Source organism: Papio anubis, chromosome 10, assembly GCF_008728515.1.
Source record: "Papio anubis isolate 15944 chromosome 10, Panubis1.0, whole genome shotgun sequence".
NCBI lineage: Eukaryota > Metazoa > Chordata > Mammalia > Primates > Cercopithecidae > Papio > Papio anubis.
In genome coordinates, this window is record NC_044985.1 from 58,865,171 (window position 1) to 58,892,808 (window position 27,638).

The following is a 27,638-nucleotide window of genomic DNA, read 5'->3' on the forward strand; positions in this document are numbered from 1 at the left end:
GTGCGTCTCAGCTCAGTGCAACCTCCGCCTGCCAGGTTCAAGCCTTCAGAGTAGCTGGGATTACAGGCACTCATCACCACGCCCGGCTAATTTTTGTATTTTTAGTAGAGATGGGATTTCACCATGTTGGCCAGGTTGGTCTTGAACTCCTGAACTCAAGTGATCCACACCTTGGCCTCCCAAAGCACTGGGATTACAGGCCTGAGCCATTGTGCCTGGCCCTCTTTCCAGTTTTCTAAGACAGTTCCACATACAAACACGTATATGCTCCTCATATTTTCTCTATTTTATTGCTATAAAGCATGCTATTTTAGAACTCCATACTTGTTTAAATTCTACTTTCAATTTTGTTTGTTACAACATATAGCAATTTCTACTATTAGGTATCCTGTATAAATGATCAATCTTACATAATTCTAAAAAACCCTAAAGCTGCAGAGAGAGAGAGAGAGAGAGAGAGAGAGAGAGAGATCAATCTTACGTAATTCTAAAAAACCCTAAAGCTGCAGAGAGACAGAAACAGAAAAAGAGAGCGAGAGGGAGCGAGCGAGAGCGAGAGACAGAGCGAGTGAGAGAGAAAGAGAGTGTTTTAAGAGACATAGAGTTTTGCTCTGTCACACAGGCTGGAGTGCAGTGGCATGATCATAGCTCACTGCAGCCTTGAAATCCTGGGCTCAAGTGATTTTCCCGCCTCAGCTTCCTAAGTAAGTAGCTGGGATTACAGGCAATGCTACCATGCCTGGCTAAAAGCTGAAATTTTCACTTGCGTTCAGAAGGAGGTCACTTGTTATGTCCTGATAATATAAACTAAACTACACCTAATGAACTAAGGCATTGTAAGGAACTTTAAATCTGCTCCAAGAATAATATAGAAGAGCAAAAAGAAGAAAATAAAAGTTACCTTGAATACTATCATTCAGAGATAACTACTGTTAACATTCCAGAGTACAAAGTCTAGTCTTGTCAATGTATGGTGATACATAACTTTATAAATTATAAAAACATGACACTATGAAAATGAAAGAAGAAAAAATATATAAATAGTATTATAACTTCCTCTAAAATGCAATTATCTAAATTCTGCCATATAATTAAATAGTAATGTCATTAAATAGTAGATGTAATTTTTAATGGCTATATAGTACTCCATCATATAATTATTAATGGGCTTTTATCATCAATGAATATCTTTGGGACAAATCTTTGTGCAATATCTGTAATAATTTCCAGACGATGAACTTCTAGAAGTGAAACTGCTATATCAAAGTAAAGGCATATTTTAAGGCTTTTGATTTATATTACTAAACTGCCCTCCAAATATGCAGTATTGATTTCTACTTTACCAGCAGAAAAAGACCTCATTTCTCAATACCAACACCAACAGTGGATATCATTAACTGTTGCCAAGTGTTTTTGTCATATTAGTAAAAAAACTAATTTTAAAGTTGCATATCTTGACACACTAATGAGGTTGAACTTTTTCATATATATAACAGTCATTTATACTTCTATGTAAAATGCCTCCTCTGCCCAGTCCCCGTTTTTTTTTTTCAAGATGAGGTCTTGCTCTGTCACCCAGGCTGGAGTGCAGTGGCATGATCATGGTTCACTACAGGCTCCACTTCTCAGGCTCGAGCAATCCTTCCACCTCAGCCTTGTGAATACCTGGAACTACAGGTGAACATCACCATCTCCAGCTACTTTTTATATTTTTTGTAGAGACAGGATCTCCCTATGTTTCCTAGGCTGATCTTGAACTTCTAGGCTCAAGCCATCCTCCTGCCTCAGCCTCCCAAAGTGCTAGGATTACAGGCATGAGGCACTGCACCTGACTCTTTACCATTTTTAAAAAATAAAATGTTAAAATTCTTTCACTTGAATATAGGGTATAGGCTTTTTCTTATGACATGAATTTCTGATCAGACACCTTGTCGTTTTCCTAACACAGCCCTAACTATTCATTTTGTAAATAAGGAGACTGAGGTCTGACCTTATTCAAGGTCAAAAATGAGAAAAAAATATTTCTCCTGCTATTTTACAACGAACAACTATACAGAAATTTTATGTAAACCACTTTTAATAGTACAGAGAGGTTTTTAGAATTTCTAGAGTTATTAGGCTCGTTATCAAATGGAATCACGTATTAAAAAATGCCAATAAGAAAACAGAATAATAAAGAAAAACATTTTAAGAAAAGATGAATAGAAGAAAATGGGAGAAATTAACAGGCAAAACGCATCTTCCAACTTAAAATTCACATAAAAGTTAAGCCACCAGAGAAAACAAATATAGAGCATCTGCACAGGAGGTAGCTCAGACAGGCTACCTGAGGGCAGCCTACTGCAGTGTCTGAGTCTAAGCAGAGTGAGAAAGATGTCCACTGGAGGATAGATGAGTTGAGGGTTGTGCTGGGAAGGAGGTGGTCAGCCCTGCATTTAATGTTGGAGTCTCAGATGGGTAACAAAAAAAGGGAAGGCAGCCTGATGTGAGCTGTCAGTGCCCAAGTGCGCTAAGGAGGCATGCACATAAAGTAAACGATAGGAGTGGCACTAGTCCAGCATAGGGTGTCAGGACCCAAACAGGAAGACATCTACTTGATGGAGAGGAAAGGAGAGTGCCTGATGGCACCAGACAATTAATTATGTAAATAGATGGATATTGATCAAATAAGTAAATATATCAAGGATGTCCTACGTAAGAGTGAATTCATACTCCAGTTGAAGGGAATTATAAATATAGAATGAGCCTTGGTATTAGATGACATTTGAAGATATTGGTGGTAACTTATGGTTCTCAACATAAAGATACAGAAATGTAGATGTTAATGTGTATATGCATGCATATATGTTCATGTATGTCCCCAGCTGTGTCCACTGAGAGGGCCTGGGAACGCTGAAACCCCAATAAGCAATAAGCACACTTAGCATTCAGACTTTGGTGTGTGATACAGGTTGAATATGTTCCCGCCAAATCTCATGTTGAATTGTAATCTTCAATGTTGGAGGTAGGGCCTGGTGGGAGGTGTTGGGGCAGATCCCTCATGGCTCAGTGCTGTCCTCGCGATAGTGAATGAGTACCCGGGGGATCTGATTTTTTAAAAGTGTGTGCCCCCTGCAACTCTCTTCTTGCTTCTGCTCTCACCATGTTATGCGCCTGCTCCTGCTTTGCCTTCTGCCATGAGTAAATGCTCCCTGAGGCTTCCCAAGAAGCCAAGCAGATGCCAGCGCTACAGCCTGTGGAACCAGGAGCCAATTAAACCTCTTTTCTTTATAAATTACCCAGTCTCAGGTGTTTGTTTATAGCAATGCAAGAATAGCCTAATACAGTGTATAAATACCATTCTCCACCAAAAGGGAGCTCAGCTCCTTGAAGAATTACCTGATTCTAATTCAGCAGTACAGGATGGGTCTTGTAGTGGAAATAGAGAAGAAGGTCCTTCCTTACTTTCTGGCACAAGATATTCAAGAGCCATCCTGTACTGCTGCCAGATTTGGCCAGAAGGTAAGAAAGGACTTAAATCTGGGATAATTTGATGATCAAAATAAATAATGATAGTACTGGATCACATCGTGAATAAAGAGGGTTCTATGAACCCATACTGATATAAAGGAATAAACTGAACGTTTGATAAGAAACAGGATATTTATATCATCTCAAAGTATTATATCTCCCTATACAGCTTAATTACTAAGGGCAAAAGTAATTTACAGCAGAAAAGCCTGGCAAACATCACCTTAATCAAGTGATGTGACTTAACCCCATTAGAAATAAGGAAAATAAAATTATGTCCCACTGATAGAATGTAGTAAGACACGGCATCACTTCTATAATAGTCATGCCAAAGATATAGAACCTGTATCTAATAATGAAGAAGTACTACATAACCCCAAATTGAGGTAAACTCTATAAATTAACTGGCATAATAATCTCCAAAAGCACCAAAGTCATTATATTCAAGGAAACATTAAGGAACTGTTTCTGATTTTAAAAGACCAATGCAACATAACAAGTAATTGCAACCTCAGATTCTAGACTGAATCCTTTTCCTATAAAGTACAATTAGGCCAGAACAACTGGAAGAACTTAAATGTGACCTGCAGATTAGATAGTAGCAATATACCAATGTTAACTTCCTGACTTTCGTGGACATATTGTGATTTTGTAAGAGAATGTCTTATTGTAGAACTCTTAAAGAGTTTTGAAGTAAAAAATGAAAAAGGAAAAAACTTACAGAAGGAGTTTAAGTTGTATGTAAATAATATGCACTGTAATAATTCATTATATAGCAGTCCTCCACTTACCTGCAGCTTCCCTTTCCATGGTTACAGTTACCCATAGTCAACAGCAGTCCAAAAATATTAAATGGAAAACTCCAGAAATAAACAATTCATAGGTTTTAAACTGTGTGCTGTTTTAAATAGAGTGATGAAATCGCATCTTCTTGCTCCATCCCACCCAAGATGTGAATCGTCGCTTTGTCAAGCACATCCAGGCTATATATGCTACCTGCTCATTACTACATAGGAAAAAATATAGCATATATAGGGCTCAGTACTATCAACAGTCTCAGGCATCCACTGGGGCTCTTGGAACTTATCCTCCACAGATAAGGGGGGAGTACTGTATAACTATTGTATAATTAACATCATGCAGTTTGTAGCAGTAGTCATGAAAAAAACACTACAAGATATATTTATTCTCTAAGAACTCTCTGCTTGCTTTTTGTTTATAATTTTCATGCTATGACACATATCAAAGAATAGAAAAACTACATTCCATACTGCAAGGTTAAGAGCAAGTAAAATCATACTACAGTAGAACAATTTACAAATCTGAAGACTCAAAGGGTGATATTATATAATCATTTATTCTGTTAGCGTCTTGTTGCCTTTTTAAAATATGACATGTAGGTTAAGTCTAAGGAAGAGGAAGATGCTTTAGGCTGTAGTATCAATATTCCCACATCATTTTTAATTATATCACTGAAGTGATTCACACGATAAAATATTTTATTTTCCTACATCCCTATCAAAAACAAATGAGGAAAGCAATTCACTTCATAGAAAATAGTGCTATTATTAAATCAATCTACAGAAACGGGAGGGAGCAAGCACATTTCTGGTGACTGACTTTAGAAATACCCGGATTCTAAAATGTGAATTTGACTGATCTTCTATTTAGTTGGTTATAGAACTATAAATGTTGCAAACTCTTAACCTGTTAACATGCACTCAAGTTTCCAAACAAGTTTCTAAAATACAGGTAATACTAAATGTTATAGATAATATATAGCACTCCGAACATTTCCAACACAAATCATTTACTTCATAAAATTTATTTGGAAAACAATTCACTGCCTATTTTGTATCTAATATCATATTAAGAATAAAAGTTGCTTGATGTTACCATGGTTTTTATGAAAATACATACACATTTTTTTAAAAAGAATAAGATATAGTCCCTGCCCTTAAAATCAGACTAGTAAGGAAGAAAAAAAGTGAAAATAGTAATTCAGTGATACATATAATAATAAAGACATGCTATGGGAACATAAAGAATAAACTGGAGCTGGTCATCTCTCCAAAGCATTCATATTCTCCTCTTAGAGAGCTTGATTTGCCAACAGTGCAGTAACAGGTAATCCTATATATCCATGATCCTGACATATCTGCCTCAGGTAAACTAGGGGAGATACTGATCAAGTTAAGCCAATCAGACTACCTCTTCAGGAAATCTGCAGAAAGCAAACAATCAGTGACACAGAGGTGAGCATCAGAGATTCAAGATCATATTTTAGGACCGGTAGACATTTTCTGTCATGTTCTTACTGACAAAAAAACTAATAAAAGCCAGAATGGAGCAGGCACAGAAAAACAGAGGTGAGAAATCACGCAGCCAAGAGGAAGGAAAATAGTTTCTGTGACACCCAACTATGTTTTGTGACTGGATCTGAGAGTCTTCAGTACCATTAGTATGAGTCTCACCCTCTTTTTACTTGAATTTATCTGATTGAGTTTCTATTCCCTAAATACCTAGTCTATCCTGGAGAGGGCCCTGAAATGCTACCAAAGGAAGTAATGCCTGAGTTGAGTTTTCTCAAAGCAAGAGGCATCAGCCATTCTGGGATATTTCATAAAGAGGAGACAGCATCTTGAGGCACAATAAAGCAGAGTCCACTGAGGAGTCTCTGAGACCCTCTGATAGCTGAAGCGTGGGATTGTAAATCAAAAGTAAAATTCTACGCCCCCCAACCAATAGACCCTTCCCTTGGCCCAGGGCATTCCACAGTTAACCCAAAAAACTAGTTAAGGCCATGATGGGAAGTGGAGGTCCTAGATGACTCACTATACCCTCCTCCCTTTGAAATTCAGGCACCCAACATTAATATCAACAGGGAGACCTTAAGATTGATAGAATGGACTCTTTAAGTCTGATAAGAAGCATTTACAATCTATTCTCTTGCATGATAAAACCTTACTCTCTACAACCCCTTATCTTAACCCAGACATTCCTTTCTATTGATTCCAGGTCTTTAGATAGTAACTCTTTCAACCAACTGCTAATCAGAAAATCTTTGAATCCTATGAACTGGAGCACAGCACCCCACCCCGCAAACTTCCAGTTGTCCTACCTTTCTGGACCCAACCAATGCACATTTTAAATGTATTGATTGATGTCTTACGTCTCCCTGAAATGTATAAAACCAAGCTGTAGCCCAACCATCCTGGGCACATATTGTCAGGGTCTCCTGGGCTGTGTCATCAGCCACTTGCCACTCATATTTGGCTCCAAATAAATCTCTTCAAATATTTTATAGAGTTTCACTCTTCTCATCAACAGGATAGAAGATTAAGAGAGTAAGACCAAAGAGACATCGAAATCTTGAAACGCCTTTAATATCATGGTAAAATGTTTGGATTCCACCCTTACTTGCCCTTCCACCATCCTTCTTTCCCTTCCCATTGCCCCAAGGTTATATAAACTATGGCCTTGGATCAAACTGCTGAGTTTTTCACACTTTAAAATTGTTAAAGGTGGGGGTGGGGACAAAGAAGACTATGCAATAGAGATCATATGTGGTTCCCACAAGGCCTAAAATATGTACAATCAGTCTCCCACACCCCCGTTAAAGAAAAAGTTTGTCCAACTGTGTTGTAAGAAATTGAAACATTTTAAGTAGGTGAACTAAATCAAGAGGAGGATTTTTGCAAGATCACTAATAAAAGTGTAGAGGATGGATTAAAGAGGGCAGCACACTATGCATAAAATACTGGCAAAAAATAACAAAAATAAGAGGTAAATCTAAACAACAATAAGAAGAAAAAACAGAAAGAAAACTGGCACAAGCTACTGCTAAGTTCAAGGGAGAATAATGGTCTGAACTAAAGCAGTACTATCAAAATGACAGTAAAGGATCAGTTATGGAAAAAAAAAAATAGCTCACAGGATAGTCTCAAATGCTTAACATTGTTTCCAGACCCTTGCATGGACTGACCACTGCCTCCTAACCAGTCCTAGGCTTCCCCTTAATCTCTGGCTCTAGCTATGCAGGCTTCTAATCAGTCTCCTCCCTTATATCATCCATTTCCCACTCATCCATCCCTTTCTTAGTCAACACCACTAACTTCTGAGCTCCTTCCATCCACTACTCTGCTACCCTCAAATTTGGATCTCTCATTTACCCCATCGTTCAGACAATAAACATTATTGAGCACATGCAATAAACATTATTGAGCACAAATAGTCTAGTAGGAATGTGCTAGACTTCAGGGTACGATGACACAGACACAGTTCCTGACCTCATGGAGCTTATATTTTATGATGACTGCTTCTAGTAAACTTGATCATTTAAGTTAGTCAAGCAGCTTAAAATTATTTAATGCAGGTATCAGAGAGTAAGAAAAAATTATCAAGTGTTATCACCCATTCCACTTTATACTTGCTTTAAAATTTTTTGCTTTTCAAATATACAAATGTATTAATAGATTTAAATTATTTTCCGAATTTTTGTCAAAATTAGAATAACTATACTTTTATGCAGTTTTTCTTTTGATGTGAACCTCCAGATACAGGTGTGACAAAAAAGCCAATCTGCTTGTGTATTCTGATATATCTAACAAAGTCTATTACCATGTTTCAAAAGATTTTGTACACCAGACCACATTTATTAAATTGGTATTTTCCTTCCATATGTAGAAGCTACATCCCCAAACTGTAAATGGCTTGAGATTAAAAAAAAAATTCTACTTTACACTCTAATATCACCATTCTGTAGCTGGCACATAGTAGATACTCAATAAAGGTAGGTAGGAGGGATTGTATAACTTCCAATTAATGTTTCTGATCAGCATGAGACAACTGTGGTAACAAACTTAGTTGATATAATTCAATTAGAAAGCAAATAAATTTGACATTTTAGTTAGCTTGTACAGCCTTAGAGTGGGTAAACTTTTTGCCCAAAATATTTTTGAAAGATACAAAATACCTCAGATTAATTTCTATTATTATTCTTAGGAGAACTGAGACCTTCATACTGGAACCCTTTACTAAAGAGGGGTCCCTAGTCAGATAAATTTAGGAACCTCTATATGTTAAACAAAATTAAATATTTAACCTAAGTCTTCATTGTGCTTTTATATGCTGACATTCATTCTATCTCCAAAAAGACATTTCCAAATTTGCTAAATCTCAAAATCTTTTTTTACTAAACACTATCAATATGGTAGGACATTAGCATTCTGAAGACAATTGTCTGGAAACATCTACTAAATTCGGTAATATTTGAAAGATAATCACAAAATGAAAAGAATACTTTTATGTTAAAAGCTTAAATCTCTTACCTTTCTAGCTGGTGGGCCATGAGCTTTATTTACTCTGCTTCCAGGAATGCCTAATCAAGTAAGCAGCTCTAATCAAGTAAGCAGTCCTTTCTCAAGTTTCCATCTAGTATCCTTAGGGAAAAAGAGAGGCAGAAAAGAGTCAACTTATTACCATGTGGGATCTAAATTAATAGCCTCTTGTATTTCAATTCCATAAAATTTTAAAAAATGTTTTCTTAATATTTCAAAAATGCATATAAATTTTGCCTCCCATTACATGTTCTTCAATATAAAACTTAAGGTTCTCCCTCCAAATCGTCAATGCTCCAGAAGATGTTTATCCTGTAGCCTCCCGTAACTCCTGGTATATTACCACTTATTAGAGGTATTACCACCTATTAGAGGTATTAAGTTTCGAGGATGGAAGTAGGGTAATGAAACCTTGGTGAAAGTAGAAAAATGAAAGAGGAGGAGTCATAGATAACAGGTGAAATGTCAGTGCTGCATTTGAGCATCAAAATTTTTAGAGTAGAGATTAACAGTTTTTCTTGTGTCACTGCTGCACAATAAAATCCAGGGGACCCAGTCTATGCGCTTATTTGGAAAAAGCTTGACTTTTAAAAATATGTGTATCAGTTAGGATTAGATTCAGCCGTTAATGACAGAAAACTCAAAATAACAATGGCTTAAATGATTCAGAAGTTTACTTCTTTCACAAAAACACATAGGCAATCCAGAACCATGATCACTTGGAACCAAGGGTCCTTATATTTTGTTGGTCTGACATCCTCAACATGTGGCTTCTCCTTCATGGTTTTAAAAATACTGTTCAAGTTCTAGCCATCACATCTGCTGAACCGACAGCAAGATGAGAAAAAGGAGATAAGCAATAGCCTCCCTTTAAGGAAAATTTTCAGAAATCTCACAGGAAACTTTTATTTACATTTCATGGTTTAGAACTTAGTCATATGACCATAGCTATCAGGGGGCTACGAAGTATGTCTTTTATTTCACCATATGCTTAAGAACTGGATCATCTACCAACAAGAAAAAAGAAGAGAAGGAATATTGGCAGACAATTAGTTGTTTCTGTCCTCATACTTATTTCATTCTAAAATGTAAGATGTCCAGATCTCTCAGGGAGATGGCTTGGCAATCTACTAAAGAGAGTTTTCGAAAGCAGAAGTCCTATCAGGAGCCAAGACTAACATTCATAAAGACTTCTTTAATATGTAAGGCCAATCTAGAGGTGACAAAAGAAGAAAGGAAGAATATGAAGACTAGAATGACAATGTAAGAGCAAAGAAACTACCTAAATTGTTGTCGTTTGGAAAGGTAAACTCACATACTCAGTCTACAAAACTCAGAAACGACTGCTCAGAATCATTATGTAAGTAATGGTGTGGTCAAGGTGAGAATGAGTAAGAACCTGGCACAAAGCTCAGTTACCAACCGCATTAAGAAAAGGCACAATATTCAAAGAGAAAGACACTTTGCTCTACGTTATCTCAGTGCTGAGTTTCCATTACCAGGTCATATAGGTATTGGGAGATTTCCCTATTATGCAGAATGTTGGAAAGAAGGGTTGCACTTAATTTTGAATTTACTGACACTTTCAAGATTGCTTGAAATACGTTTAAATGTTTAATATGTTTAAAACACTGTTGTATCAGAAACTAGAAACTCATTTCAACGCCGGCAACAAAATTGTTTTATATACAGGCTGTTCCTTAAGGGAAAAAGGACCCAAATAGGATATTTAGCCATACAAATGTAAAATAGGGACTGCAAAAATGGAGCAGCAATTCAAAGGATAAATGGCTCTGTGGGATACTGTAAAGGACCACATCTTCTTGGTAAAGATAAATTTCTGCAAATTGTTTCTTTCAGAGAAATGTTTATTTTTTTAAAGTATGGCTTTAGGTTTTCCTATTTATAGAGATATTTGTGTTCTTATTTCAGCAGCTGCTCACAAAAGATCAGTTGCAAAAGTAGTTGCGGTTTTTGCCATTAATAATACCCTAAAAAACTGGAAGACAAACTGGTATTGTCATTTCAAGCAAAAGGAAGTAAGACAGCCAGTTGTAACTGGCCTGTATAGCTTATATCTTAACACATGCAATGTTAAGATAATCACCCAGACTTTGAACAACATTAAAAATAACATCCTTTTTTTGTAACTTGAAAGGCACAGATGTAAGGAGCCTCTCCTTTACCCCCACTACCCGACTTATTGTACAAGTATTTCTTATATAATCATGCATCACTTAAGAACAGGGATACATTCTGAGAAATGTGAAGGTAAGCCAAAACATCATTGTGCAAACTTCAGACTATACTCACACAAACCTTGATGATACAGCCTTTTGCTCCTAGGCTACAAACCTGTACAGGATGTTACGGTAATGAATACTGTTACCATTCGTAACAGAATGGTATTTGTGTATCTAAACACAGAAACAGTACAGTAAAAATATAGTATAAAAGATTTTAGGCCGGGTGCTGTGGCTCAAACCCGTAATCCCAACACTTTAGGAGGCCGAGGATGGTGGATCACAAGGTCAGGAGTTTGAGACCAGTCTGGCTAATATGGTGAAATCCCATCTCTACTAAAAACACAAAAAATTAGCCGGGTGTGGTGGCGGACGCCTGTAGTCCCAGTTACTCAGGAGGGTGAGGCAGAGGAGAATCACTTGAACCCAGGAGGCAGAGGTTGCAGTGAGTCGAGATCACACCATTGCATTCCAGCCTGGGCAACAGAGCAAGACTCCGTCTCAAAAACAAAAAAACAAAAAAACCCCACAGTACAGCTATACAAAAATATTTTCATCCTTATTCTAATAAGCTTTTTTCTATCTTAAAAATCTTTAGGCTGGGCGTGGTGACTCACATGTGTAATCCTACCACTTTGGGAAGCCGAGGTGGGAGGATCACATGAGGTCAGGAGTTCAAGACCAGCCTGACCAACATGGAGAAACCTCATTTCTACTAAAAATACAAAATTAGGCGGGCATGGTGGCGCATGCCTGTAATCCCAGCTACTCAGCAGGCTGAGGCAGGAGAATCGCTTGAATCTGGGAGGCGATGGTTGCAGTGAGCCGAGACTGCACCATTACACTCCAGCCTAGGCAACAAGAGCGAAACTCTCTCTCAAAAAACAAAACAAAACAAAATTACTTTCACTTTAAAATTATTTTGTTAAGAACTAAGACACAGACACACACATTAGCCTAGGCCTATACAGGGTGAGGATCATCAGTGTCACTGTCTTCCACCTCCACATCTTGTCCCACTAGAAGGTCTTCAGGGGCAGTAACAAACATGGAGCTGTGATCACCAATGATAACTATGCCTTCTTGAGGAATACATCCTGAAGGACCTGCCTGAGGCTGTTTTAAAATAAACTTTTTTTTTTTTAAAAAGTAAACGTACACTCCAAAATCATGATTAAAAAGTATATTTAAATAACATCATTGTTGATCAAGTATTATATACTGTACGTAATTGTGCTATTTTTTTCCTTAAGACAAATGCTATACTTTCATACAACTGGTAGCACAATAGGTTTGTTTATGCTATCACCACTATAAATATGAGTAATGTGTTATACTATATCATGATGGCTACCACATCTTATATGTGGTCTGCTGACTCAAAATGTTGTTATGCAGCAAAATGTTGTTATGGCTGTATTTAGGTATCACTAACCTGCGGGCAGAATCTCTGCTGAAAGGTGCAAACACTGCTAATGGCAAATTTCCTGGTAAGAGCCAAATATTGTGCCAAGAAACAGGGCCCAAAAGGTAGGCATTAGTATGAGAAAAAAATTAATCCTCTCTTGGGCATGGACTCAAAAGAGTGTAACAGATGCAATGGCAATCCTGGGTGGTGGAGAGAAGTTGGCTTCTGTCCTTGTGGGAGGACAGGAGGTAGGCAGGAGGGGGACAGTCTTTCAAGGAGGCATTATGGGATACAGACAAAGTGGGGAATGTTTTACTAAAGGTATACACTAAGGCTTTCCAAGGGATATGTGAGCAAGACAAGTTTTAAGAAAATCAACTTCTGTATCTTCATCTTCCCTTTGTTTGCTTTCCCAAAGATGATCTGTCTGCTTTCCCAGAGTCCTCATTCTCCCACTTTTCACAAGAAATCCATACCTATCCCCATCCCAAATCTTATTAGAATGAGTTGCCCTAGGTCGTAGAAGCTTCCATGGAACAAAACAAATGGACAACTTAAAATAAGTGTGCCTTAAAACCTCCATTAATCAAGGCACCATTAACCCTCAAGCTTCTGGCTTTCCCTGTCTTACAAATATTTCTATTAAAGGCAAAGCATGGCTTTAAGAATCGGTGTTCTGCCTTGTGTTTAGGAATCCAGATATACTTTACTGTATAGTGTAATGACAGAAAGAGTAACAATTTTCATTTAATGATTACCTCTTCCATTGTGGAAATACCATACAAAAATGCACTGTCCAGAGAGGGAGTTCCGAATGAAGAAATCAGTAAAAAATTTTGAAAAATTAAATGTATATTTGCTACAAACAAGTATGATAGAGTCATTAATAAAGTATTTTAAAAACATTAAAATACACTGGATTCAAATAAAATTATGTTGGAGAAGTTGAAAGAAAATAAACAATTTAATAAGAAAAAGGGACACTGAAAACTTCTGTTAGATGAGTTAATTCAAGCTGGTTTTTTAAAACCAATGACAGCATCAAATCACCATGGTATTTAGGTACTTATAAAAGTGGTGTATCTGGAAAAAACAGAAATTATATTTTTTCAACAATTTCAATGATGAAAAATTGTAGGAATCAACTTCGAAATGTGCAAGGGTACAGAATTTATCAAGTTCCTTTACAGGAGTATATAAGCATACTAGGCAGAATGGCCCTCCAAAGACATCCATACCCTAATCCCTGGAACCTGTTAATAGGTTACTTTCCACCACAAAAAGAATTCTGCAGATGTAAAAAGACTACACACATCCTTGCTGGGCGTGGTGGCTCACACTTGTAATCCCAGCACTTTGGAAGGCGGAGGAAGGAGGATCACCTGAGGTCAGGAGTTCGAGATCAGCCTGGCCAACACAGTGAAATCCTGTCTCTACTAAAAATACAAAAATCAGCCGGGCATGGTGGCGGGTGCCTGTAATCCCAGCTACTCGGGAGGCTGAGGCAGGAAAATCACTTTAACCGGGGAGGCGGAGGTTGCAGTGAGCCGAGATCACGCCATTGCACTCCAGCCTGGGTGACAGAGCAAGACTCTGTCTCAAAAAAAAAGAAAAAAAAAAAGATTACAGATCCAAATAAGACAGATTCCTGGGTTACCCAGAATCTAATCAAGAGACCTCAAGAGCAGAGAACTTTCTCCACCTGGAGTCAGAGATTCAGCCAGAAAAAGAAGTCAGACAGGTTAGAAGTATGAGAAGGATTTGACCTGCCATTACTAGAGGAGGCCACATGGAAAGCACTTCAGCTCCCAGGAGAAAAGACCAGGCCTTGGCTCATAGCCAGGAAAGAAAGATGGACGAAAAGAAAGGAAAGACCTACTGAATTCAGCAAACCACCCAAAGTAACTTGGAAGTGGATTCTTCCCTAGAGACTCCAAAAAGGAATGCAGTTCTGCCAACACACTGATCTTGGCTTTGTAAGACCCTAAGCTGAGGATTCAGTTGAGTTCTCCTGGACTTCTGACCTACAAAAATTGTGAGACAATAAATCTTTGGTGGTAATGTATGAGGCAGGAACAGAAAATTAATACAGTAAGAAGAGTTGTAAGGTACCAGGAAGATGGACTTGTGCCCCACGACTTCAAGAGCAGCACTACCTTATAGACACAGGGTATTTTTTTTTCTACTTTTGCAAAATTTTATATAAAACATTTTCATAAAACAGCATTTGTATAAAAATTCACATGAAATTTCTAAAGGGCATACAATTTCCAGCAATGTCCTGGGTTTCTGTTAAATTCAGTTTTCTAAAGATGCACTCAAATCAATGATTAAAATGCAGACATTATGCAATATTTCATTGTCTTTGGTAAAACTATTCTCATTATTTTGTCTCCTCACAGTATTAACTGATATCCACTTTGTGCTGGATCTGCTATTACTAGGATGTCAGAAAAACATTAAGGCTGGATCTATAAGAGGCAAGTATTTCCAAACAGTAGTAATAGGCCCTTGGCCCCCATTCCCACTTCATGTATCTATGCAGTCTATCTACAGAGCCAGGCAGGGTGAGAGCTCACAACGACCAGTTAGGAGTCTTGAGATCCCCTCTCGATTGGGAAGCAAATGTCTGGGGGGAACACTGGAAACTGAGGCCATCTCTACAGGAACCCAAGTGGCCACGCTGTGGTGTGGTCAGGCCAGTGACTCTTACCAATTAAACAGCCAATGAGTTCACCACTAAGTAGATCCTATTTATTGGTTGATGATTGCTGCTGATGAGGCCCCTTCCCACAAATATAAAAAAACAAAGGGAAGATCTGGGGCCAACACTGCAGGGGGAGGGGCATGCTGGCACAAATGACAGTAGACATGACTTGATTCCCTGTCAAACATCTGTTATCATGGGGCGGGCACGGTGGCTCACGCCTGTAATCCCAGCACTTTGGGAGGCCAAGGTGGGTGGATCACGAGATCAGGAGTTTAAGACCAGACTGGCCAAGATGGTAAAACCCCTTCTCTACTAAAAATAGAAAAATTAGCTGAGCGTGGTGGCAAGTGCCTGTAATCCCACCTACTCAAAGGCTGAGGCAGACAACTTCTTGAATCCAGGAGGCAGAGGTGGCAGTGAGCCGAGATCACACCACTGCACTCCAGCCTGGGCGACAGAGCGAGACTCCGTCTCAAAAAAAAAAAAAAAAAAAAATTGTCATCACGTAGGCACAGCCAAGGTGAACTGAAGCAGGATACGAACACTCGGTACATTCATGACTATCTTCATACATTTTTAAATGATCCTAGAGATCACCTTGGGAATAGCAATGTGGTCATGATAACAAACTTATATCAAGGAGTTTGAAAACCTGTAGCCATGACCTAGTAGGACTTCATTTGCCTCTCAAGACTAAAGTATTTTGAATTCAGGAATTTTTTTTTTTTTTTTTGAGACAGGGTTTTGCTGTCACCCAGGCTGAAGTGCAGTGGCACAAACATGGCTCACTGCAACCTTGATCTCCTAGGCTGAAGTGATCCTCCCACCTCAACCTCCTGAGTAGGTGGGACCACAGGTGCACATGCCACCATGCCCAGCTAATTTTTTTTTTTTTGGAAAGACCAGGTCTCACAATGTTGCCCAGGCTGGTCTTGAATTCCTGGAGCTCAAACTCTTATTTTAAATTATCCATGGATAATTTTTAAATGGATATTTTAAATGGATAATTTAAATAAGAGTGCCTTAAAGCTTCCAGATCCTAGGGCAAGAAGCAAACGTCTGGTGGGAACATTGGAAACTGAGGCCATCTTTACAGGAACCCAAGTGGATATTTTAAATGGGTAATTTAAAATAAGAGTACCTGGCCGGGTGCAGTGGCTCACGCCTGTAATCCCAGCACTTTGGGAGGCCGAGACGGGCGGATCACGAGGTCAGGAGATTGAGACCATCCTGGCTAACGTGGTGAAACCCCGTCTCTACTAAAAACACACACACACAAAAATTAGCTGGACGTGGTGGTGGGCGCCTGTAGTCCCAGCTACTGGGGAGGCTGAGGCAGGAGAATGGCCTGAATCTGGGAGGCAGAGCTTGCAGTGAGCCGAGATGGCGCCACGGCACTCCAGCCTGGGCGACAGAGACCCTGTCTCTAAAAATGAAATAAAATAAGACTATGGGTTACGTACTATACCCATGAAAACAATGACAAGTTCACCTCTTTCTTCTGTTTTCAAAGTATGTCAAAATTCAAGTAAGTTAAGTGGTATTCAACTTTGTGGCCAAAAACTGATAGTGCAGTTATAATTGTATAATTAGCAGAGACTTCAAAACAACTTTAGGACTGTAGTATATTAATCATAATCTCAATTCCACTATGGGGAAGGAGAAATGAAAGGTTTCACTGGAATGTTTATAATGGGATTGGTGGAGTAGAAGAAAAGGAGAGCTGGGGCGGGGAGCAGCCTGTAATCCCAGCACTTTGCGACACTGAGATGGGAAGATTGCTTGAGCCTGAGAGTTTGAGACTAGCCTGGGCAACAGCAAGACCCCATTTCTACAAAAATTTAAAAACTAGCTGAGTGTGGTGGCATGCAAGTGCGGTACCAGCTATTTGGGAGGCTGAGGTAGGAAGATCTCTCGAACCCAAGAGGTGGAGGCCGCAGTGAGACTTATTCGCATCACTGTACTCCAACCTGGATGACGGAGTAAGACTGTCTCAAAAATACAAAGATAATTGGATTTTATGAAAATCATAGTATCATAATTTTATCATCTCAAAAGAAGGATACGCTATACTGCACGAATTTGATACAGAAAAAGTCTGAGACGGGGTACACACAGAACAAAAAAATATGAGACATTCTCTCAAATGAATTTATGAAAATTCTAAGGTGGTATGTTCCTTCACAAATTATAAATTCCTAGGGAAAAACAACTTTGTTGCCAAATCTACCAAATAGATGGCTGCTGTACTGCTTTCAAGCTACAGCACAAGCATGCCTGGAGGGCTAGGCTAGATTATTTCTGAATGAACTTCAATAATAATTCCCACAACATATCCTGAGTCTCATTAAGTTCTTGACACTGTATTAAGTATTGTATATATATTACAAGAATGCTCACGGCAAGACTATGAGTTAAATTATTCTCCTTAAAGAGAAGGAAACTGAGGCAGAGAGAGGTTATATAATTCACCCACGGTAACACAGTTAGTAAGTGGCAGACCCATGACAATCTGGCTTTTAATAACTATCGTAAAATACTGAGTACATACTTACTATGTGCCAGAGACAAAACTCAAGTCAATTTGCCTATCATATACTCATATATACTTTTATTCCAAGTGTTTCCTATATGGTAATGAATTTGTCATTATAAATCTTAATCATAATGACACATTCATAAGACAGAACTCCTATGAAATGTATAGCTCAGAAAGTAACTCTTTCTTTTTTTTGTTTTTTGAGACAGAGTCTCCCTCTGTTGCCCAGGCTAGAGTGCACTGGCGCGATCTTGGCTCACTGCAACCTCTGCCTCCCAGGTTCAAGCAATTCTCCTGCCTCAGTCTCCCGAGTAGCTGAGATTACAGGCACCCGCCATCACTCCCACCTAATTTTTGTATTTTTAGTAGAGATGGGGTTTTCTCACATTTGCCAGGCTGGTCTTGAACTCCTGACCTCAGGTTATCCACCCGCCTCGGCCTCCCAAAATGCTGGGATTATAGGCGTGACCCACCACGCCCAGCCCAGAAATTAACTCTTATAAACTAGCATTAAAATATTCAATGTACAAACCACATAAAACTGCATGAAAACTAAGAATTATTGTTACTAGGCTGTCAAAAGTTTTGATAAACTTTAAGAGAAACAAAGAGTAAAATGTCAGAAAATATGCAATACACAATATTTGTCGCATCACATAGATCACTGGTAGATAAATAACTATAGTATGATATGGCCTACTAAATAATTTTAAAACTGCTAAATAATACAACTTATTCCCAGCAATAATTCCCAATTAGGTAATCATACTTTATTAATCATAACTCCAAAGTTCACAAAATTATGGCAAAGCAAACACATTCATGCTCTGCTGACAGTGTAAACTTGCTCAAGTCTTTGGGGAGGCAAAAATTTGGCAACTGCAGAAACATTTGTATCTTTTGACTAGTAATTCATTTGAGATTAGTATCCTACAGAAACAATTCATAAAAGAAAAAGATAAATGCACAGAGATGTTCAATTCAATGTCAAAATAGGCATAAACTGAAAACTATTATTTTCCTGTCAGACATTTAGTACAAATTTAATACTTATTTTTCAATTATCAAGTAACAAATATCATAAAGGTTATACAACATGGAAAAATATAATGCTATAAAAGTAAAATAAAAATAAAAGTAAAATAAAAACTTATTTGATATAATTCTGTAAAAACTGTAATATATATGCACAAACTAGAAGAAAACAAAAATAATGAACACAATTATGTTAGTATCGCAAAACAAGTTGATACATAAAAAAAATTGTTCCAACACACGTTTAATAAATAAAAGCAAACATACTAGCCCAAACAGTAAAATTAGAAAAACCAAAGCTATAAAATTGGAACAAAGCTAAAAAATTGGAATGACAAAGGTTTCAGTTCTGCTAGCAAACTAAAGAATATTTAGGGAATATATTTATAAATTTATGGTCAATATTATAGATAAAAATACTATATATTACAAAAATAACCAAAGTCCATATGGTTATTTTGCCAATCACAATTCTTTCTCCCTGTCTTTCCCTACCAATCTTGTTGAGAATCTCTACGGTAATAAGCCACTACTACTGTTGGAAGTATTTTCTATTCCTTGGGTAGAAAGGCAAAAAAGTGGCTGAGAACCACTATCTTTGTTAAGATACAGAATGCAAATATGGGTGAACAGGCAAAGCCCCCAAAACATTTTATTTACATCTCTTCTTTACTGTCAATGTCAAAATGCCAAGGGAAAAAACCATCAATAAACATACTTCAAAGTGAAAATGAAGATGGGTGTGGTGGCTCATGCCTGTAGTAATTCCAACACTTTGGGAGGCCGAGGCGGGTTCGAGACCAACCTTGCCAACATGGTGAAACCCCATTTCTACTAAAAATACAAAATTAGCCAGGCGTGGTGGCGGGCACCTGTAATCCCAGCTACTCAGGAGGCAGAGGCAGGAGAATCACTTGAACCCAGGAGACGGAGGTTACAATGAGCTGAGAGCAGCACTGCACTCCAGCCTAGGTGACATAGCGACTCCATCTCAAAAAAAAAAAAAGTGAAAATGAATACACTAGTTTCAAGGTTGCCAACAATAATTGAAAACATATATATAATGAATACATATTTATTTATAATCATATAATATGTAACATTAAATACACCTGTAGCATAAAATAATGTATAAAAATAGGCCAGATGCAGTGGCTCATGCCTGTAATCCCTCAAAAGTGAAAATGAATACACCAGTTTCAAGGTTGTCAGCAAGGTTGTCAAAAAGTCTCAACAAATTGAAAAGACATATATAAGGAATACATATTTATTTATAATTTTATAATATGTAACATTAAATATATTTATAAGATAAAAATAGTGTGTAAAAACAGGCCTGGTGTGGTGGCTCACGCCTGTAATCCCAACACTTTTGAGAGGCCAAGGTGGGTGGATCACCAGAGGCCAGGAATTCAAGATCAGCCTGGCCAACATGGTGAAACCCCATCTCTACTAAAAATACAAAAATTAGCAGGGCATGGTGGTGTACCCCTAGGAATAGCACCCCTAACTATTCTGGAGGCTCAGACAGGAGAACTTCTTGAATCTGGGAGGTGGAGATTGCAGTGAGCCAAGTTTGCACCACTGCACTCCAGTGTGGGAGACAGAGGGAGACTCTGTCTCAAAAATAAAATAAAATAAAAAACACTTACTGATGGCCTTAAAAATCCACAAATTTCCTTGATTTTCTATGAAACGATCTTACACCTTACTATATAACCTTTTAACCTTGAGAAACATAACAAAGGAAATAAAATGTTCCGTGGGGTTTTCCTTCAAACATAAATAGGTGATTACTATCCTACTACTTCAACATTAAAACTTACATAAAGAGAACATGCAGCATTTTAGACAAGTTCTTAGCCTTGAGGAATTGGTGTGAGTATAAGATAAACACAAATACTAAAGTCCAGATTATAACAATACCAAGTGAGTTTTTTGTTTTTGTTTTGTTTTGAGATGCAGTCGCACTCTGTTGCCCAGGCTAGAGTGCAGTGGCACGATCTCGGCTCACTGCAACCTCCTGCTCCTGGGTTCAAGAGATTCTCCTGCCTCAGCCTCCCCAGTAGCTGGGATTGGAGGCACCCACCAATGCGGTTTCACCGTGTTGGCTAGGCTGGTCTTGAACTCCTGACCTCAGCTGATCTGCCTACCTCAGCTTCCCAAAGTGCTGGGATTACAGGCGTAAGCCACCACATACTGCCTAAGGTGGGATTTTTTTAGGGTACATTTTAATTATACAAAATAACCCAACAAGTGCTATATGCATTGACTTTTATAAAAATCAGTTGAATATTAATTATTGTTATTCACTGAATTTTAAACAAGAGGTTCTGGTGAAAATCTGGTTTTAATAAGGGAGACTTCAACTACTTTATCTTCTCCAACGACATTTTAGTAAGAATAAAAACGATAAAGAAATGCCTACCTATAGACATATTTCATATTGGAAGGAAGAGCTTGAAGACAAAATAAGTAGAAACAGCACACATTGGTGAGACTGTTTACCTGATCTAACATGATCTAACAATTTACCAGACAAGAATGTATGTATCATTAAAACCCAAGTTTTCCAAAATACAAAAAGTTGGGTAGAAAAAATGTACATTATTCTTTGAAGAGTTAACGCTACCTATAGATGTTTGATGTATGGAATATTTTTCAACCATACTCACAGAGCTTTCAGATCCTGAATACCAATAAAGAGTACCTCCACCCCCATTATTTGTTAAAATGCTGACAACCATTTCTACTATTTATTTATTTGAGACGGAATCTCGCTGTCACCCAGGCTGGAGTGCAGTTGAGCGATCTCGGCTCACTGCAACCTCCGGCTCACTGCAACCTCCGCCTCCCGGGTTCAAGGGATTCTCCCGCCTCAGCCTCCTGAGTAGCTGGGACTATAGGCGCCACCACGCCCGGCTAGTTTTTTGCACTTTTAGTAGAGACGGGGTTTCACAGTGTTAGCTAGGAAGGTCTCCCTCATGATCCGCCCGCCTCGGCCTCCCAAAGTGCTGGGATTACAGGAATGAGCCACCGCGCGCGCCCAGCCTCTATTATCTCAGCTTAAAAATAAAAAACAACGCCAAAGAAAAAAGTGCAGGAATTCCTGGGTTACATATTTAACTAATAATAATATAGTGCCCCAAATACGAAATAAACATTCGGATAAGGTATTTTAAAAAGGATTTTCAGGAAATGCACCCGGAGCTACAGAAGGTATTATATACCCTACACACACACACAAAAGGTCCCTGAAAGCTCCTTCCTGACAATTAAAATACATAACATCTAAGTTCTAAATTTCCACGATATTACATTTTAAATCATTTCTTAAAACTTAATGGCAGTAGCATTCTCTCAAAGCAAGATTAAACGTCTTGGAAAGGCAACATACACATCACGGCAAATTTGGAAGATTCTCAGAAATTCTTTTACACATCACGGTAAATCTGTAAGATTCCTAGAAATTATTTTACAAAGACGAGGATTCTTAACTATTACGCAACTACTGACGGCCTTAAAGATCCATGAACTTTCTTAATCTGCAGAGGGTATCTGTATTTTTAAAACGTATTTTACAAGGATGTTCCTATCATTTTGAAACAAAGTTTTTACTTACGGTGGATTCCTCGAGTAAGAAAAAAAAAATTAATACATGATAAAACTGTTTCTGTGTTTGCACTTCAGGGCACTTAAACCTGTAGGTGTTACTTTTTAAAAAGCTTTTATGAAGCTTTACCTTCATAATTTTGATTCATGAGACCAAAGCTATATGGCTATTTAAAGATTAGAACGGCTGTTACTGACAATGGTAACGCCAGTGGTCATGTTTCTTCAAATAGGACAAAAAGTGTGCTCAAAGGAAGTCAGTTTTTGTTCTGATTTTAAATGTATATCGTAAATGCATGCATTGTGACGTCTCCATAATTTAAAACCTCTAAGAAATTTAAACTTTCACATTATAATTTAGGGATTAGTCAATCCCTTAGTACCAGTTAAATAATAGCCAGGAAAGCATTAGAAAACCTGAAGGTACATGTAAAGAAATGCTTTACATCACTACTTAAAATAGGTGTTGAATTTTAAGAGAAACATTTCTTTCAGTAAAATTTCTGATGCCTGAGGTCCATCAGGAGTAATCTCTTTTACTACATGATATTCACAGTAGTTTTGCTCTTGGCCTCACCAGTTTTAAGACTCTCCATTAAGGAAAGCCAATTTTATACTACCTAGGGGCACAAAAATAGTCCCCAGCTCCTCCTCTCTTTTTCCTCCTAGGTTCGGTTAAACGAGCGAACGTGGAAAACACGTACACACACTCCCTTTCGGCCCTGGTTCCTAGGGCATGATGAAAAGCAAATTATTTCTTTACATAAGGTCTGCTGTCCACCCAAAGAGATTAAAAAAAAAAAATAGGGGAAAATACCAGAATCACTCTGCACCCACACCTAAGCCCCGCCCCACCGGGAAAAAGTGGGGGGTAGCGGGACTGTGAGGGTGGCGGAAAGGACGGAAAAGGCCGAGACTTGCAGCTCCCAGGTTCTCCACACCATTCTTTCCTTCAGGCTGCACCGCAGCCAGGGACCCTGATTCTATTTTCAGCCGCGCCTCCCGATCCTCCTCCCCGCCACCATCACAAATACACGGTCCTCAATCGCTTGAACACTGGGTGGGGAGACTAGAGTGGGCCCTCTCCCCGCCCAACCCAAGGACTGTGGGTGGGAGAGGTCTCCCTGCGCACACGGCTGACTCGACGCGCGCCCCGAGGACCTCTGAACTGACCCAAGCAGGGGGAAGATAAATCGGAGGGAGGGGTCTAAGAGAAGCCGTTATTCCTTTTTCCTCTGCCTTAGGAAAGCGCGCGAGAGGGAGGGGCCGGAACAACGAACGCTGGTTACCTAACGGTCCGGCCCAGCCAGTCAGGCTCCCAAAGCCCACACCGCGCGGGCCGCTAAGGTGGCATCACAGCCACAATCGCCCCAAGGGCTAAGAAGCACGTCAGGAGCACCCGAGGTGATGGGAAACGGGGGGTGGGGACTGTGCTGAGCGACGTCGCCATGTTAGCACCTTCTTTCTCCGTATCCCTACAGTCTCCAGCCCTGCTGACCTCTGCCCATCATCACTCACCTTTCCAGGTCACTAGTTCATGATCCTTTCGGTCACTCGCGAGCCCCGAGCACAGCCGTGTTTACAAACCACCCCTGGACGAAAAGGCTGAACGGCACTTTAAAGGCCACGGGCTCCCACAGGCTTCCGTCCTCTCTCGCGAGATCGGACTGACAACCCTCCTCCCCCCCCGACCCGCCCCGCTCCCGGCATACCCCCCTTCCTTCTCGCGCCCCTCCCCTCCATGCACACGCCCCGTCTTGCCTTCCTTCTGAGGGAGAGCCTCCGAGTCAGGTGATTCCGTCAGGCTTAAGGAGAAGAAGGCGGGTCTTCGGCAGGGCGGGTAGAGGGGACGGGCACCAAAGAGCACTCGGGCGCTCGTGATTGGGCAAGGAGCCCGAAGGGCGGGAAGCAGTTCTGGAGGGGGCGGGACCAGAGGGCCCAAGGAGCGTTACCTCTGTAAACCCAAGGCTGTGGAAGGCTGTGATTGGCTGTCGGCTGGAGGAGGGGGCGGGTGCAGGCGGCGGAGGAGGGGTAGGCAGGGTGTTGGCGGTGTAAAGCGAGGATGATGAGCTCCAGAAAGGCTGGTAGGGGGAAACAGGATGGGTCCTCCGAGCCCAGCCCCAGGAGCCGGGTGTCTCCGTTGCCGTCGCTTCCCAGCACTAGGTAGGGAGGTGGGTAAAGGTAGGCTGCGTTCCTCAGCCCACCCCCTGGCTCCCCGGGAGTCTGAGACGGGGAGCTTCGGGTTAGGTGAGGTTTGCGGGAGGCAGAGTTTGCTGGTAATTCCCCATCCCTCCCCTCCAATAAACCTCACACAACTTAAAGATTTTAATATTAACTGTAGGGATGTTGGTTATTCAATAGGCACAAGTTGAAAAGTATGATCAGAGGCCTCTGAAAATTTGCTCAATAAAAGATTTTCAGTCTTTTATTTTTCCATTTATTAAATACTGATTTCTAGTCTGTAACAAAATTATGAACTAGTTTATATATTAACATAAAATACACTCTCAAAGTTGTTGAAAGGTTTTAGGGGATATTATAAGAGATAATGAGCCTGAAGTTCAAAAATGATATCTGGCATAAAGTGAAATTGTAATGGCATTGACATTTTCACAGGTAGGTCTCTGGACTGCATACATGTATATAAGCCAACTCAGTCCTCTTTTAAAACTAATTTTAGTTAAAAAACATTAAGCCAAATTATTAACACTTTCCTACTTAAAATGAAAGTGTTGTCCCCATATAGTAACAGTATTGTTGTAGTAGTGTCATTGTAGTGTAACACTATGTCAGCAAAACCTCACAGTTCAGATTACTCATGATGGAAATGGTGGACAAAATGTTTGATTGACATCACAGTTGTTAGGTCTAGAAAACATTGATTAAAATGATGCTTCTCTCTCCATCTCCCAAAACAACTAATGTGAGAAAAAGAATTAGAAATGTTACGACATTTCAAAAGAAGTTTGGGTCAATTAGAATAGATTTTTTAAAAAATTATTTTTCCATTCACGTGTATTAAAATTTGAAATTTTTTTTTCAGTGTTGATTCAATTGGGCAGTAGCTTTGGTTTTAAATTTCTCATTTCTACTTCTCTGGTCTGTTGTCAAGCAGTTAAATTATCTACATGATGCATTCGAGGAACACATTTTGAAGAAAGTCTTTCAGTTCTTTTTAGACAAGAGAAGAACTAGTGATATGAACAGTACTCTGATCTGTTTTGATAATTCAGTTTCAGCTGATTTTCTAAAGAGAAGGTATACCTAAAGTGAGAAAAAAAAATAAACAAGATAGGGGGCGGGAAATAGGTGGAAACTATGCCAGTCTATTATATATGCATTTTGGCAGCCTGGCGTTTAACAAAGGGTCTCACTTTATCCACATATTTCTAGTTCCACAGCAGTTTGTTTACTATAGTTTTTCTACAAGTGGGGAAGACATTCAGCATTGTCAAAATGAATGTAGTTACCATATTCAGGTCTGATTCCATGAACTTGTCTCACTACTTATTCATATCCTCATAAAATGCCATCATTTTCCATTTTTGTTCTCACTTCTGCATTCCTCAGTATCCCCAAGGGTCCTAAAATTCTTTAGTCTTCTCTTTACAAATGCAGGAAACTTACTGTAGACCTCTTCTTTACCTGTCTTGTTCCATAATGCACCTACCCAAAACTTAGTTCTAAGAGAATTAGTGAGAGTCTAGTGAATCCCTTTTAAGAACCCAGCATGACTGCTAAATAAAACTAATATTCCTTAGATACAAAATGAGGCTATTTGAAGAAAATGCATTTCTGTTATGGAAGTGTTAATAAGTAAATATCATAAGAATCAGTGATGGTCTCTAAACACCCTCAAAATCTTCCAAATGCCACATAAATGTAGTATTTCCACCTTAGTATGATAGGGCTGTTGATCCATAATCTGTTAAAACTGCTCACGAAAATTCTGAAACTAGTGTGTGTGTGTGTGTGTGTGTGTGTATATATGTTCTCATGCTGCAAATAAAGATATACCCGAAACTGGGTAATTTATAAAGGAAGGAGGTTTAATTGATTCACAGTTCAGCATGGCTGGGGAGGCTTCAGGAAACTCACAATCATGGCGGAAGGGGAAGCAAACATATCCTTCACGTTGCGGCAGCGAAAAGAATGAGTGCCCAGCAAACAGAGAAGTCCCTTATAAAACCATCAGATCTCTGAGAACTAACTCACTATCATGAGAATAGGATGGGGAAACCACTCCCATGATTCAATTGTCTCCACCTGGTCCCTCCCATGACGTGGGGATTATGGAAACTACAATTCAAGATGAGATTTGGGGTGGGGACCCAGCCAAACCATCTCTCTCTCCATCTTCCCTTTTAGCTTCCCCTCCTTCTCTCTCTTGCTAATAATTTACAGAACACAGTTTCTGTTTTTCTGCAGCTAACCAAAACATAGAAGACTACAGGGCACCCCTTATGTCTGCTTGGTACAACTAATCCTAGGCTTAGGGAAAGAGCCTGTACATTTTCATGATATTCTCAGGATACAGCCTAGTACAGTGGATTAGCTGGGATTTTATCAGTGGAATCAAGGTGGGGGGGGGGTGTGTGTGATGTGAAAGGGGTGGGGGACACAGGACATGATTACCCCACTGATACCTGAGATGAAATAGGATAATGTGGGCCCAGACATTGTACAGACATTTTGGTAGCTTCTATCTCATGGCAGATCTTTTCCTCTCTGCCAGTTCAGGGTCTTCCTGCACATTGCTGAAACGGCCTATATTAAAGTTACCTCTCAGCACTTGTCCTCATCATGGAAATTCTAAGTGCAGGGATGTCTACCCTCCAACCCAAATCTTGGGTTTCCCAAAATAATTTATAATTATTGGGGTGTGGAATTATGGGGAAAAAAGTCGTTTATCTTCACATCATACCAGTTAGCTTATACTAGCTTCAACAAAACCAGTCCAGAGAGAGGGAGAATGGAATTTAAGGGCCTTGTTTTTTCTCTTGATGCTAATGCCACCTCTCTCTCATCTGACTCACCAGAAAGAGGGATTGCCATCATTATATTCTGCTCTTTATACAATATTGTTGTTAATAAAAATAGTACCACTCCTACCTTTCATGGCTTCCCATAAATGACCCCTCTGTGTTATTTCAATTTATCACCTTTATTGTGTCTTCCCTTGTTCCTTACTTGGTCTGAAATGCATAGGTCATCTTGTTGAACAGTGTGCTTGTTTGCTGTC

General features: G+C 39.3%; 1 protein-coding gene across 4 annotated transcripts in view; it reads right to left on the minus strand.

Moving 5' to 3' along the window:
• The window catches only part of ATF2 (activating transcription factor 2), a 91,598-nt gene extending 67,492 nt beyond the window's left edge, over nucleotides 1–24,106 (minus strand). For 2 of the 4 annotated variants that reach the window (XR_002516163.2, XM_017946674.3), the window contains exons 1-2: nucleotides 23,915–24,073; nucleotides 8,841–8,951 (exon numbers count right to left, since the gene is read on the minus strand). The gene's annotated coding sequence lies outside the window, so the exon portion shown is untranslated. Of the gene's footprint in view, nucleotides 1–8,840; nucleotides 8,952–23,914 lie in introns of all 4 variants that reach the window. The other 2 variants (XM_021923731.1, XM_021923730.2) reach the window with 2 other exon arrangements.
• Between the last annotated feature and the right edge of the window lie 3,532 nt (nucleotides 24,107–27,638).